The following is a 15,710-nucleotide window of genomic DNA, read 5'->3' as shown; positions in this document are numbered from 1 at the left end:
CAGGGGGTCGATTCCGGGCAAGAAATAGCGGTAATAGAAATACACATTCTGTGAAAATTTGAACTTTCTAGCTATTACGGTTTACGAGATAGAGGCGGCTGACAGACAGACAGACAGACAAACCGACGGACGGACACTGGAGACTTAGTAATAGGTTCCCGTTGGCACCCTTCGAGTACGGAGCCTTAAAAATATGTTGTTCCTAAAACCCAACGTGAATAAATTGAAAAATCTTGGAAAATAAATATTTACTTATTTACAACCAAGCTACAATAATTTTCTTGTGAAAGAGTCCAGTTTCAAAATAACTAGGTTATACAGTGTATAAGATTTCAAGTGAAATACAATATGATTGTGTTCATTGGAACTGAAACGCAAGTTCTACGCCCTTTCTACTGTCAACCGGTTCCAGTCAAGGTTATTTTTACTGAATGGATTTAAACATTCATTTTTATAGCTAAATAATACAAAAGAACTTAGCCTGTCTCTTTTTGGAAGATTTCTTACGTAGGTAGTGTTTAAAGGATCCTATCAAAAAAATCTAAATGAATAAAACCGACTTTTATGTATCAACTACCTACCTACGCACCACAAAACTGATCCATACAAACAAGCATGCAAGCAAAAATAGATCATGATGACAAATAAGTTCTTCAGGGTAAAAATCTAGTTGTATAGATATCAAGGTAAAGACTTAGGTATAGAGAGATGAAAGCTGTATCTAATTATTTATTTAAGGAAAAGCCAATTGCAGTGTTAGATTCAGTTAATTTTCTATTCTGTTCTAAAACATCAATAGCCAGATAAAAAGATGAAGTAAGTTGGTACATCTCAACAAAAGCATGTCTCATGATCATGAATTATTAATGCGGCAAAGTTGAAGGCTAAGGTCATGGAGAGATGATGCATGGTGTCACCTCAGTTCATTAACCTGTCTTCTTTAACTGGCTTTCAATCAAGTTCAATGTAAGTAAATTAGCTAAATGTTTAACTATGTTATTTACATAACTTAAAACTCTGCTGCCTAGTGGTTAAACCGTCGGCCTCCTATTCGGGTAGTCGGGGGTTCGATCCCGGGCACGCACGTCTAAATTTTCAGCGTTATGTGCGTTTTAAGCAATTAAATGTGCAGCTTGGTGCATTCTATTCGGTTGATTGTCGTGCTAGTAGACTTCTTTCGTGCTAGGTCATTTCTTTTCAAAGGTTGGGAACATCGTTTGCTTGTCTGTCAGTATTCTACAGAATATATTTCGGAGAGTGTACTAAGGAGCTATTTGACCTGGTTCCCCTCTCGCCGTTTTACTATCGAACTGCAAGGCATCGCCAAGGTCTGCACTCCTTCACAGTTGAAATTCCAAGGACTTGTGCAAAACCATTTGCGTCCTCGTCTCTAATACGTATTGCTAGATTATGGAACGCCTTTCCGGCTTCCGTTTTCCCCGCTAGCAACACCTGTTTTCGTACCTTCAAAGGAAAGTACCTTATTCTAGGCAGGCATGCTTCACCTTAAGCTGCATCATCTCCTATTGTTTGGTGTGATTGCAGTCCAGCCTATAAAAAAGCTAAAGCCTATAAAAAAAGCTAGTCTATAAAATCACACCCTCGCAAGGTTGCCGCGCTTAGTGTTAACACTGCTATATAATTTCATGTGAATTTCGCACTATATATTAATCTAAAAAGTATTTCCTAATTTAAACTAGGTACGCACGTCGTACATAAAAACCTAATTAGCCAGTTGAGTAATTCAATAGACGCAAGCGCAACACGTCTACATGTTTCCACACGCGAACCATTGGTCTTCGTGTCGTCTCATGTGAATAGCGCACATTATGAGCGGATTAATTATAATAATGACACAATTACAGACTAATTCGCGCCACTTTGAATCTAGTCTTACATTTGTTAGAACGCGCGCAGGTTTCGCACGTGCCGCACCACATATTAAAAATAAAAAACCGGCCAAAAGCGAGTCAGAATCGCGCACCGAGAGTTCCGTACTCGGGTATTTTTCCGACATTTTGCACGATACATCAAAAACTATTAACAATGCATAAAAATAAATAAAAATCTGTTTTAGAATTTACAAGTAAAGCCCTTTCATATGATACCCCACTCGGTACCTATAGTTATTTTACTTTGAAATATTAAAATACTAATTATTTGTTCATCCTGAAACCGTGAATTTGTAGTTACGTCACAAAAAAAAAAAGGTGTACTTATACAAAAAAAAATACTAAATCCAATACATACTCGTATATTGACGGCGCAGTCCGCCATTAACTTGCAGTGTTCTACATAAAAGTGTAGGTATACCTTGTACGATGGTACGGAACCCTTCGTGTGCGAGTCAAACTCGTACTTAACTGATTTTAATTACAATAATATTATTAAGAGTCTTACCACTTCCGAAATAGAGATTAAACTGACTAAAGCTTTGTATAAAAGATTAAAGTCGTATAAAATATAATAATAGAAAAGAAAATCCGGTTGCTATACTTAAAATGTAATTACAAAATACGGTCGCATACCGACCCAGTTCTGTAGGGGCTCTATCACTTTATACGACTACGATATGAACGATTTACCTACTTTAGCTTAACCCTAACTTAGCTTCTCCTTTCAGCAAAGGTTGCCTGGTAGAGATTGCTCCAAGTAATAAGGCCGCCTTTGCACACAATTGTTTTTTCTGTTTTCTTCTTTCTGTGTTGTGTTCCTTTATAAGTGTTTTTGTGTGCAATAAAGTGTTCTGTCTATCTATCTATCTATCTACTTTATCGAATTCATAGTACTGGTAGTGGCTAATAATATTTCTTTATTGCAAGATTTGCTTGTGCTTGATGACAAAATGAGATTGCAGCGCGCTTGCCTAGAAGATGTCTATACACTCTTGGTAAATCTCAATAGATGGCGCCACATACTTCAAATTACTGTACTAATTAATGTATCATAACGGGTCTTCATAGATCATAGATCCTCGCACTCACTCTATCCTATATATCCTTTCCTTTCCCACTCATGGACTCAACGCAACGCTAATGTACGAAAAAAAAAACCGACACCTCAGTGCAACATAAACTATTGCTGGCGTGAGACACTACTTTTCGTGCAATATAATCCATCGTGTCCGCTGCAAGTGTGCATTTAATAAACCACCGCAATACCACGTGCGCGCCGCCATTGTGAAGTTATACATACCGCTCATCGAAAACTGTGTCTACACCCAACACGACACATAGTGCAACAGCGATTTACAAATATACCCTGGCCAGGGATCAGTGATGGTAAAAGTGTGGTGACGAGAAAGCTGCAGTTCGGAACAGACTTGGAACCATTCCAGCCACGTAAGTCCAAATTTACCTAACCACTCCCTGGACACATCCATTTTTTCTCCTTCGTCGAATGCTACGTTTTTATGGGGCAATTAACCGCTAATACAGTCCATTAAAATCAAAATAATTTGACCGCACGTTTTCAAATATGGTGGCATAAAGCCCCCTTTAATTTTTTGTTTTGGAGCTACCATATTTTATGGTCCATTCTCGAACCGGATTTCATAATCTTTGAATCGGATTTATGGGCTTATCCATCCGATTTCATAATAAAATTGACTCGACTCTTTAATTTAATCAAATTATTATAGTAATATAATTTTTAGTACCGCCTACCTACGTCGAGTCAATAAGTTTGAATTATTTCAAGTAGCATTCACGATTTATGGATACCTAATGTTGCATCGTGTCGTAATATTGCAGAATTATTAGATTATAAGTACGGCCTACGATATACCTACGTAATTCTATCGTTTGATATTCTAGGTTAGAAGTAATAAAGTATTTTTTATAAAATTTCATATTTACCCGCATGCTTTATTATTTCGGTATAAGATTTAACCATAATATAATTCCGCAAACCTGGAAAATAAAACGTATAGATCTACTTATAGGTACGTAGTAGTTAATATTTTAAGTTGTCGTTACTTATAAGACGCGAATAAGGTACCTACATAAGTTCCGCTGTCGATTTTATGAATAGACTGATGTAGGTACGAGCCATTGCGCGCGGAGTAGGTATTCAACCAGCATTGTGATTATTGTATGCACTCAAATACGCGTTCCGTAAATAATATTTTTACGTTTGCAACGCAATAATTTAACCGCTCGCCTAAATATAGGAGTTGTGTGTTTTCACAGTATAACCAACGCATTTTATAGTATATACTTACCGCTAAACTATATTGGTTGCATAATATCGATATTTTTTAATTGACATATTTAACCAACATAGTTAAATACCATATTGTAAGGTTATTTTTAAAAATTGATTTGAGTTGTCAAAAATAATATAAAATTATTAATTTATCTAATGAAGGTAGTTTGATAAAATCGATATTTGGCTCATTCGATGTCATACAATCTGTTACTAGGAGGCCAGTAAGATTGAACTTGTATAAATACGGGTGTTTCGAAGGTTTTAGTTCAGTCTCCTTCTGAGATTCGGAGCGATATCGCATATTTTCGGTATTTGGATTGTAAACTGAATAATTAGATGTTGTGATAGCAATCACGCTCTAATTAAATTATTTATTTTGGCATTAGTTTGTTTAGATTAAAACTCTCGGATAACCTTACACATTAAACTTGTGTTTTTTTGTGTTGGTTTTGGAGAGGACATTCCAATAATTCGATAAAAATATTTAAATAATACCTGCTTTTCTGAGTGACGCCAATAATTCAGAAGTGGGATGTGTCTCACGTTGCCTTAATTTCGCTTTGGTATCTTTTTGTAAACAACCCACATTTGATTAAATTTTTTATTGAGTTTGATTTGGTGATTCGAATAATTCGATAAAAATATTTAAATAATACCTGCTTTTCTGAGTGACGCCAATAATATTAAGTTGTGTTCGATTTATTTAGGTACTTTGAGTTTTAAAAATGACTACAAAGGGTGATTCAGATTTACCGCGTACACATGACGAATGTCAAATGTTAATATTGGAATCGAAACGCGATGCGATGTTTGCGCGAATGCAACGAATCTACGATGCCGCCTTGCAAGTAGAAATTGATTCTAGTAAACTACCTAATCTTTTATGCCAGTCAGGTAACCTAGACACTTTACGAAAGGAATTCGAGCAAACACTAGATTCATATAACGCTATACAGTTGAAATTGAATCCTAAAAATCCTATTAATTATCAATCATGGATGTCATTCGAGGAATTATTTTGTTATGTCAAACAAGTCTTAGCGACTAACAGCAATAAAGAATCTGAATCTAACATGGCGTCTTTGTCAAAGTTCCCTAAATTAAAATCGCATCTTCCGCCTATTGATATTATTTCATTTAATGGTGATTTAACAAAATGGCCTTTGTTTTATCAGCAGTTTAAAAGTATGATTCATGATAACCCGCATTTAAATAATAGTGAAAGGGTATTTTACCTAGTCGGAAAATTAACTGATAGGGCTGCCGCAGTTTGTTCAGGGTTGCCAGCAACAGCTGAAAATTATAATATCATCTGGGATGCCTTAATACAGAAGTACGACGACCCCCGCTCGCTCGCTTCCGCTTATTTAAATCAAGTGTTGCAATTTAAGCTACTTGCTAATAATAATGATACCGCACTAGATAATTTCATAAACACTTTTGATTCATCGGTAGAAGCACTTAAACAGTTAAAAATTGATTTGACTGATTTTATATTCCTTCATTTGGCTACGCTTAAATTAGATGAAGATACCGTTAAAATGTTTGAGCTTATTAATCGTAAAAAACAAATTCCAACATATAAAAGTCTTATAGATTTTGTGAAGGAACAGAGCAAGGTGCTGTCTAGAGGGAGCAATGTTAATGCACAGTTGCAAAATAAAGCTCGCTCTAAACACATACCTACACCTGTCACGAGGTCTACTAAGTCTACTAAGTCTTTTGTCAATACGGAAAGCGCTCGTAGCTCTCATGAAAATCATAAGTGTGTCGTCTGTAAAAATGAAAAGCATGACCACTTATACAAGTGCACTGAGTTTATGAAATTAACTCCTAGGAAAAGGTACGAAATTGTTAAAAATAATTCATACTGTACAAACTGCTTAAGCACCTCGCATAAATATTCCGCTTGTAGCAGCACTAAAAACTGCTCAAATTGCTTTCCGCTTAAACGTCACCATTCAAGTTTGTGTTTCGCTAAATCTAGTAAATCAAACTGTAGTGTCGTTGTCAATGCGCCAACGTCACATATCTGTCCGCACCTTTATAATTGCACACTGTCGCAATCCGCTAATTCGGATGATATGTCTCGCACTGTGCCGAGCAATCACTCTGAAAATAATGTAATTCAACCCGCTCATACGTCTTGTAATTTACCCGCTCATACGTTTGCGCATACGTCCGCTAGTACGTCCGCTTATACGTCCGCTAATTCGCCCGCAAAAATTAATGTATCAGAATCGTCTAATGATTCATCCGCTAACATTGCCGCTTCTGTATGTACTATATCTCGTGAACATCACGACCGCACCGCTACAACCGCCTTATTGGGCACCGCTAAAATTAAAGTACTAGATAAGTACAATCGCTCTCACTTTGTGCGTTGTCTCATTGACCCCGGCTCACAAAGTGATTATATTTCTATGACTTGCTGCAAGAGATTATCATTACCTGTTCACACGCAAAGCCGCTTCTCTGAAGTTCAGGGAATCGGTGGCACTTCTCAAAAGATACTTGGGATTTCCGACTTTAAATTCAAATCTCGTTTTGATGATACTAAAGAATATTCCATACGCCCGCTTGTGGTCGAGCAGATTACGTCACAGCTGCCCGATGCGCGTGTAGACGTAGCAGCTATGAAGTCTTTAATACGAAATATACCTCTCGCAGACGATGAATTCTCGGAGCCAGGAACTATTGATGTGTTATTGGGAGTAAATCGCTATTGTGAAATCTTACTTTTCAATAAACTGACAGGTGGTGATAATTCGCCTTCCGCCGTTGAAACCACGCTAGGTTATATAATTCTGGGTGACGCACCAGTCGTCCCTCAGCTCCCGCATACCGCTGTTTTTTGTGCATTTGCTCGCGAACCGCTTCGTAAAAATAATAATTTAGAAAACCTTCCGATATTGACAGAACCTGAAATAGGATTCTTGAACATTGCTCCGCCAGATTGTAAAAATATTAACACCGCAACAATTAATCTTAACTCTGACGATAGTTTCGCTGTTAACATTCTTTCTAAGGACACCACTGCAAAGACAATCAATACTTGTATCGCAGGTGAAGAGAATGATTTGATGCTTGATATTAAAATTTCCAAATCTGACTTACGCGTAAGAGACAGTGAAGCTATTCAGAAGGGTTCGGAGAAGGATTCTATTTCAGAGGTTCTCCCTGAGAAAGGTACCGCGTCTGGGTTTAAATTGTCACATAACTCTGTCATATCTAATGATGTTATGTCGACCACTCTCTTCAGAACTCTTCGTTCATATTGTAACCTGCACGCTGAGATCCTTAATACTTTGTTCAATGTTAGGTTTTGTAAAATCGCTTTCTTTGAAAACGTGAGGCAAATGTACATATATTTCGAAATAAATTCCCCGCACCGCAAACATCAAATAATCTTATATAGATTTGATAGTGATGACCCGCCTTGTAAACATACATTTAACCACGTCACTTTCGAATTGCGCTCCTCTCCCTTTTTGGCTCTTCGCACTCTGCGCGAAGTTGCTAAGAAGGAGAGAGAGAGATGGCCTTTTGCCGCTGCAATTTTCGAAGGGGGCATCTGTATTGGTGACCTTGCTTCCTCTGCTTCTTCCACTGAGGAAACAGTTGCGATAGCAAACGAGCCAATCCAGATGTTCAAGTCTGGAGGATTTGATCTAGTCAATCGGACTAGCAACCCCTCTGAACTGATACAATATATACCGCAGTCTGAGAGTATATCTTTTGCAGATGAGCATACTTGCAAGCTTCTCGGTATACATTGGTTTTCCGCATTTGATAATTTTGTTTTTAAAGTTTCGCAACCGCCTACATCTTGTATGAAAAGAGCTATACTCTCAGCTACCGCACGTCTGTATGATGATTTAGGCCTTGTAGGTCCAGTCATTTTATTCGCTAAATTACTCATAAAAGAGTTATGGCTTCTGAATATGGGATGGGATAATTCTCCACCGCAACACATTGTTGACCAAAATGAAATTGTTTTCCTTACTCATCTAGTAAGTTTGGTCTACAATATAATATCCTCTCGCGTAAAAATAAAGAAAGTTCTCGCATTCTCAGATTCAGAAGTCGCCCTCTGCTGGGCACTCTCGTCACCGCACAAATTTAATATTTATGTAGCTAACCGCATTTCTGAAATTCATACGCATTTGTCGCCACTTAAGGTAAATTTTTATCATATCGCAGAGGTTCAAAATCCTGCTGACTGTGTATTTGGAGGTCTTATGCCTACACACTCTTCAGGATACGCACTTCGGTTTGAGGGTCTCTCAGGGATTTCTTTACCTTCAGAAGAATGGCTTCTAACCAAGCGCTCACATCATGATAATTCATATTTACCTTTTCAAAAGTTTTCAACCGCTTTGATTAAAGGTTTATATAACACCTTTCAAAATTTTGAACATAATTCAGTTATTGATTTGAGTAAACGAATTGTAGTTCGAATTATTTATCTAAAAACCGCTACATACATGCTAGTTCTATTAAAGGACTACCTAAATGCAAGATTATATTCGCTATTATTAAATAGGTTTCTATTATTGTACGCTATAATTCAGTCCTTCTGGAAACATTTAAAATTTAAGCATTTGTACTCATTGCGAGTTCACATAAGGTTCAAAATCACTTCGCATCCAGTTAAGGAAAGAGTTGTAGTTTTCTTTATTGTTGAAAACGCACCACCCCTCCAATGGCCAATTGGAATTATTACCAAGGTGATGCCTGGTCGAGACGGAGTGGTTCGTGTCGCGCAAGTTAGAACTAAGTCTGGAACTTACGACAGGCCTATAGTTAAGCTTTGTCCGTTGCCAACTCAGTAGTTTTAATTTATATTTAAGTTGTAGTTTTACTTAGTTTTAAGTTATCTGCAATATTACGCACCCTTGCAATATGGGTTTTAATTTATAAGTTTAACGCTACTTTATATCCTTTTTACTTAATAATTTGATGAAGCAGAGCCTTCATGCTGAGGGGCGTGGTAAATCTCAATAGATGGCGCCACATACTTCAAATTACTGTACTAATTAATGTATCATAACGGGTCTTCATAGATCATAGATCCTCGCACTCACTCTATCCTATATATCCTTTCCTTTCCCACTCATGGACTCAACGCAACGCTAATGTACGAAAAAAAAACCGACACCTCAGTGCAACATAAACTATTGCTGGCGTGAGACACTACTTTTCGTGCAATATAATCCATCGTGTCCGCTGCAAGTGTGCATTTAATAAACCACCGCAATACCACGTGCGCGCCGCCATTGTGAAGTTATACATACCGCTCATCGAAAACTGTGTCTACACCCAACACGACACATAGTGCAACAGCGATTTACAAATATACCCTGGCCAGGGATCAGTGATGGTAAAAGTGTGGTGACGAGAAAGCTGCAGTTCGGAACAGACTTGGAACCATTCCAGCCACGTAAGTCCAAATTTACCTAACCACTCCCTGGACACATCCATTTTTTCTCCTTCGTCGAATGCTACGTTTTTATGGGGCAATTAACCGCTAATACAGTCCATTAAAATCAAAATAATTTGACCGCACGTTTTCAAATATGGTGGCATAAAGCCCCCTTTAATTTTTTGTTTTGGAGCTACCACTCTTGACATAAATGTGTGTAGGTTATACGTGGCAGGAAAGACCGGAAGGGCATTCCACACCTTATCAGTTGAGCAAAAAAGTTTCGTGCGAGTATATTGGATGTCGAGTGTCAACCCCAATAGGTCATGTCATGTCTCTGAGTATAGTCCATACAAAATGATTTGTCACACGCCATTTTAACTCTATGGGGCAACTGTCACGTCAAAAATACGGTTCACTTTTAAAACAATGATTAAAATCGTACTTTTGACGTGCTATTTGACACATAAAGTTAAAATGGCGTATTAGAACTTATTTTAACGCAGTACCTATATACTTATACACTCTCCCAAAAAAAATGGTCTTGCTTCAGTCAAAGATAAGCAAAGGAAACACTAGATAGGCAGATAATGTAAATATGTATATTATTTTTAATAATTTAAGACAAATTCACATGCTTGTCTGCGTGACACATACGAGTAGTGACACAGACAACATAGATATTGACGCGGGGTTCACGCAGCTTTTGACGCCTTTAAGTGTGCTTCAAAAAATGGCGGGCCGTTACCAGGGATAGCACTAGTACAGAACACAAATGCAAGTACATCGTGTCGTATCAACATTGTGTCTTAATCGTTACATGTAAATGTGCTAACTGATATAACATTAGGGCGACTAGGCCTCGGGGAAAAGTGGAGAACTAGCGCAAAAAAATTACCCTTACGTAACGAGATCGGCATGCGGCTTTCATTGCGTTGGAGGCAGGCGCGGACAGTCACACTTGTTTTTAATCGTTTTATATACGCACTTGTTATACTTTGTCTGCGCTAACGCGAACTACATTCCGGTTAGCGCGCAGAACGATACGATTGGCGTTAGCTGCACAACAAGAGCAACCGCCGTGTTTATTGCTGTTTCTTCGCGGTAGGAAAGGCATTCTGAACCAGTGGTAGATGCATTTGGCGATTCAAAAGTTCTTGTAAAAGTTTAATTGAAAAAATATATTTTTTTGAATTTTGAATTCACGATATCATACAGTGGGGCCGAACCATTAAGGCTTCACTTCCTATTCGAGGGGGACTGAGGACCGATCTCGGACTCGCACCTCTATCTTTTCGAAATTAGTGCGTTTTAGCAATTCTAAATTCACTTGGATTAACGGTGAAGGAAAATATCATGAGGAAACCTGCATGTCTTCAGGCTCCTACTACACGCTCCGTCTTACCTGAGAGCTTACCTGCACAAGCCAGTATGCGCAGTTAAGTGCGTGTCTGTGGACGGCAAGACAGATCCCGCGTAGTTCCAAAAGCTGCTAAAGATTGGACTGCGCAGTTCTCGGTCTTGCCTGTTCAGTTTTAACTGCGCAGGCAAAACGGAGCGTGTAACCGGAGCGTAAGTGTTCACTATAATGTTCTCAAAGGGGTGTGAAGTCTACCAATCTACACTTGAACGTGGTTGGCTATAGCCCCAACCCTTATTACTCTAAGAGGAAATCCGTACTCATGAGTGGATCGCTGAAGGGTCGAGATGTTTGACAACCTGTGATATGTGTGTGTGATTATGATAATTTGACGTGTCTTAAGCGACTTCTAGTAAGGTGTCTACGTGTTTTGTTAAAAACGGGCATGGTTTTAAATCTAAGATTCAGCACTACGTTCTGCCGTCTGCGTCTGATACACGCTTTATGTTTGACCAGGACTTTAATACTACTATTACTTGACCTATTATGTTTTACAAAGTCACTCTAATCGCTAACTTTGCAATCGTAAGTAACGTTACAAAAGGTATTACGCAATAATACTTAATTAAATTGTTACTTACTTGATTTGTGTAATTGATTTCAATCATACATGATTGTAAATACAGTCTTTCACAATTTTATTGATTTAAATATTTAATCACATACCTTATGTATGCTTCAAAGTACTTAATCTATACTAGATGATGCCTGCAGCTTCGCCCGCGTGTACTGGTCAGAAAAAAAAATTCATAATAGGCAGAAAAACACAACTCCTCCATTTTTAAAGTTGGTTAAAAAAGTAGCCTATGTTACTCCTTGGTTAATCCTCTACTTGTCTGTGAAAGTCTCGTCAAAATAGGTTCAGCCATTCCGAAGATTAGCCCGTTCAAACAGACAGACACTTCAATTTTATCTATTAGTATAGTATTATAGATTACTAATAAATAAAATTGAAGCCGATGCGCTGCCGGCCTTTCAGGAATTTGTTGGTCCACCCCTTGAATAATCCCATGTTGTAACCTACTGGGAACACCGCAGAAGGGTGTTGGTTCCACAGTTTGCATGAGCGTATAAAAAATGGATCTGGCACAACAGGCGGTCGAAGTGCACGAGGAACTCAGGTATTAAGGGCGGTGGCGTACGGTGCGGTTGTTGAAAAAGGAGGGTGGAGCTAGGTCAAACAGCTCTTCAGAGCACTCCCCATTATAAAGACCATTTAGGCAATATAGCGAAAGTTAGGCTTTATTGCGCGTTTCAACACAATTTGTGAACGACAATAGAGAATTTCACATTTTATAACGCCTTTCGGAAAAATTCTCACTTATTATGCGGGTACAACGATTGTTATACAACTTTATGTACATAAATGTCACTGTGACTTCGTGAACATGTGTCAGTAAATATTGTCATCATCATCATCATGATCAACCCATTGCCAGCTCACTACTGAGCACGGATCTCCTCTCAGAATAATAAAGGTTTTGGACATAATCTACCACACTGGCCAATTGCATATTGGCTATTGGCAGACTCCACTATCTTTGAGATCATTGTGGAGAAGTCTCAGGCATGCAGGTTTCCTCACGATATTTTCCTTCACCGTTAGAGCGTTACAAAAATCCAAGCTATTCAGTGGTTATCGTTGACTTATTATCTACGTCATACGTCCGATTTAAATCCGAGGCAGATCCGAAATATTCTCATGGATGACAAAGAGAAGTCGGATGACGGAGGTCGGAGCTAATGCGTAAGCTACCACACAAATAGTTCTATGAGTACTCGGAACGTAATTTCACAGATTCGTATCAGATGCAGTACGTAATCGACCTTAAAGCGAGGGATATTTATTTGCTTAAAACCCATATAATTATGTAACTCTGAAAATATAGAGGTGCGTGCCCGGGATTGTATCCTGGACTGCAAGGCTGACGTCTTAGCTCTTAACGACTAGACTATCGCCACTTCTAGTTCTAGATATAGGTATAGTATAGGTGTCTAATTGTAATTTAAGAAATAATTGTCCCTTCTAAACTGGCTGATTGTAATGGTTGAAGGCTATGACCTAATGAGTAAAAAAAGGTAAAAATAAATACACAGACTTACTAAGAAGTATCTTAAATTTTAAAAATTTTAAGATATCGCTTACTCCTAATCATTAATTAGCACTTAAGACGCGAACTGAAGATTCTCGACCCATAAATACCACCAGATAACTCTTTTTCCGTCGAATTTTAACCAAAACTTTAATTAACTAAAAGAAATAGGTATTTCTAGAATCCTACGAATCACTAGAAAGGTATTCGTCCTTAGCTCCGATTCAATAATGTCGCTGGACGGCATTTCACAGGCTGCCTAACTCCTAACTTGGTTTAAGCTTAATTTATTCGTCACGATCACTATCATTAAGTACTTTTTGGTGTAATATACTTACCTACTACATTTTTGAGTCAGATTTTAATTAATTATGTGAATCCTTTCCGAACGAATCAATATCACTTTTCACGGCCTTCTCCATACAAACGTATTTTTGGTTGTTCATAGCTCTACCAAATGGTTATGCCTGGTAACAATAAATATTATAGTACCTTACATACCTAATATTTATTGTGGAAGTTATGGTCATTGAAACGTCTCTATTTTAAGCCTGAGGCAAATTCAAGCATAAATAATATTTAAAAAAGGTTCAAGTAGGGTATGCACCTACCACAATAATATAACCAATAATAAATAATCTATGACAGATTTATGAGAAAGTCAAATCACCGAATATTATTTTCTCAAACGCAATTCGCTCAGAAGTCGCCCATCTAAAGTAGAGCGTTCGCAAAGCGGTTACACAAAGTCTAATCGATTATACAATAATCGATATATGAACTATGTCAAGATCAAGCAGGTGTGTATGTGTTATAAATATCGATGTCATTGCCTAAACTATGAGTTTGTGAAATTGGGTTTCCTCTTGGGCATGCCGTATATTTTTCCACTAACTATAACTCTACAGAATCAAAAATTGAGGGTACCCTATATACACCCCTAGACTAAAACTGTCTAAAAAGTCAAAATGTCTAAGATGTCTAAATGTCTAAGAAAATACTTTTTTCTCATTGTCTGATCCCTGACTCCTGAACTCATTATTTATCAACTGACATCCCCAGCTAGATATACCTCTCATGTAAAGATTTCTACCCGCCATGACCTTGAGACGGCTGAATGAATATATTATGTCCTGCCCATTACCACTCCAGCTTAGTAACCCACTGAATGTTGAAACTTTACAATGCTGTATTGTCAAGTTACAGCATTGTAAAGTCGAAATCTCCTGAGGATGCTCCGGTGTCGGGGCGAAACGTGCGTCGAGAGTAGTGGAAAAGTCTTGTGTGGTGGTGCATGTGAGTGGTGGTGGCAGTGCTTGCTTGGGAACTTGGCTTTATTGCTTGGTTGGGGAGGTAAGCGGTGCTTAGCTTGTAACTGCATGTTTGACCATACAGATTTTTTCTGTTGGCGGATTATAGCAAAATAATTTTTAACTGTTTCTTGCTAAACATGAACTTCCGCAAAGTAACGCCTGATTCTATCCAATATTTCCATTTCTCTGGTTCTCTTATAGATCTTCTCATATCTGATTTGATCAGGTGGAAAAACCTCAAGCAAAGTCTCCATCGCCCGCTGAGTGACTTTGAGCTTTCTTATGAGGTCTATAGTTAGCGACGATGTCTCAGATCCATATTATGTCATCAGTCATCACTTGCAACACGCACTGTTCGAAGACTTGGTCTTCAAGAACGAGAAGATATCTCGAAGCTTCCCGAACGCTGTCCATGTTTCTACTTATTGTTATGTCCTTAAAAACGAATAAATAAGAGCTAGAATACAATATTTCGAAAATAGGCGAATAATACTCCAGCAATATTCCAAGTGCCAGTGAGTATAACCAAAAACTGACTAACAATCATAATAACTCATGCATTCCAAGACAAATTGGCCTATGCACACATTATTTTGTAACAAAACACCACTTAAACCGAATTCACGGCCAAATAATAGCAATAAAACCAGATGAGATCGTATCGATGCAGGCGAAATGAGTTTTTGAGTGTAAGATAAATTCCAGTTATCCGGTCTAATAAGTTTTTTAGGAAGGTTAATGTGATGTTGTTACTTGTTAGCATATCCTAATAGCATCCACTAAAATTGGACTAAGTAGGTATAATGGCATCCAAGTTTCTTTTTAATTCTAATTTAGTATCTAGAAACTTTAGCGGTGAAGTACAGAAGTTTATAGAGAGAGAGCCAGAGCGTGCCAGAGCTTCGTTATTTTATAAAAGCTGAAAGTTTCTCGGTGTATTGTCTCCAACACAGAATCAGCGACTATGAGGTTTATATCATGGTGGCTTTGGGAGATAACAGGCAATAAAAATGTAAAAAATCTTATTTCAAAGTATAACGTCTATTTTTTTTCAATATTTTCTTCGAAATATTATTAGAAATCACGTTTCCCTTAAAATTTTAAAAGGGTGACTGGCAGGGGGTTGTCACTATATTGAACCGGTTGTTTGAACTGTGCGTTGATAGATCAGCCAGTCAGTCAGTCAGTCCGTCAGCTTTTCCTTTTATATTATTTAGATTGTTGTAGTAATAAGTAGGTAAAATACAATG

The 15,710-nt window shown here is 37.9% G+C and overlaps 1 protein-coding gene across 1 annotated transcript in view; it reads right to left on the bottom strand.

Moving 5' to 3' along the window:
• Window positions 1–15,710, bottom strand: part of LOC123869388 (proteoglycan 4-like) — a 53,026-nt gene that overhangs the window by 3,654 nt on the left and 33,662 nt on the right. The window lies entirely within an intron of this gene.

Source organism: Maniola jurtina, chromosome 11 (assembly GCF_905333055.1).
Source record: "Maniola jurtina chromosome 11, ilManJurt1.1, whole genome shotgun sequence".
In the NCBI taxonomy this organism is placed as follows: Eukaryota; Metazoa; Arthropoda; class Insecta; order Lepidoptera; family Nymphalidae; genus Maniola; species Maniola jurtina.
The sequence above is the reverse complement of the archived record's forward strand: the minus strand, read 5'-3'. Positions and strand labels throughout refer to the sequence as shown.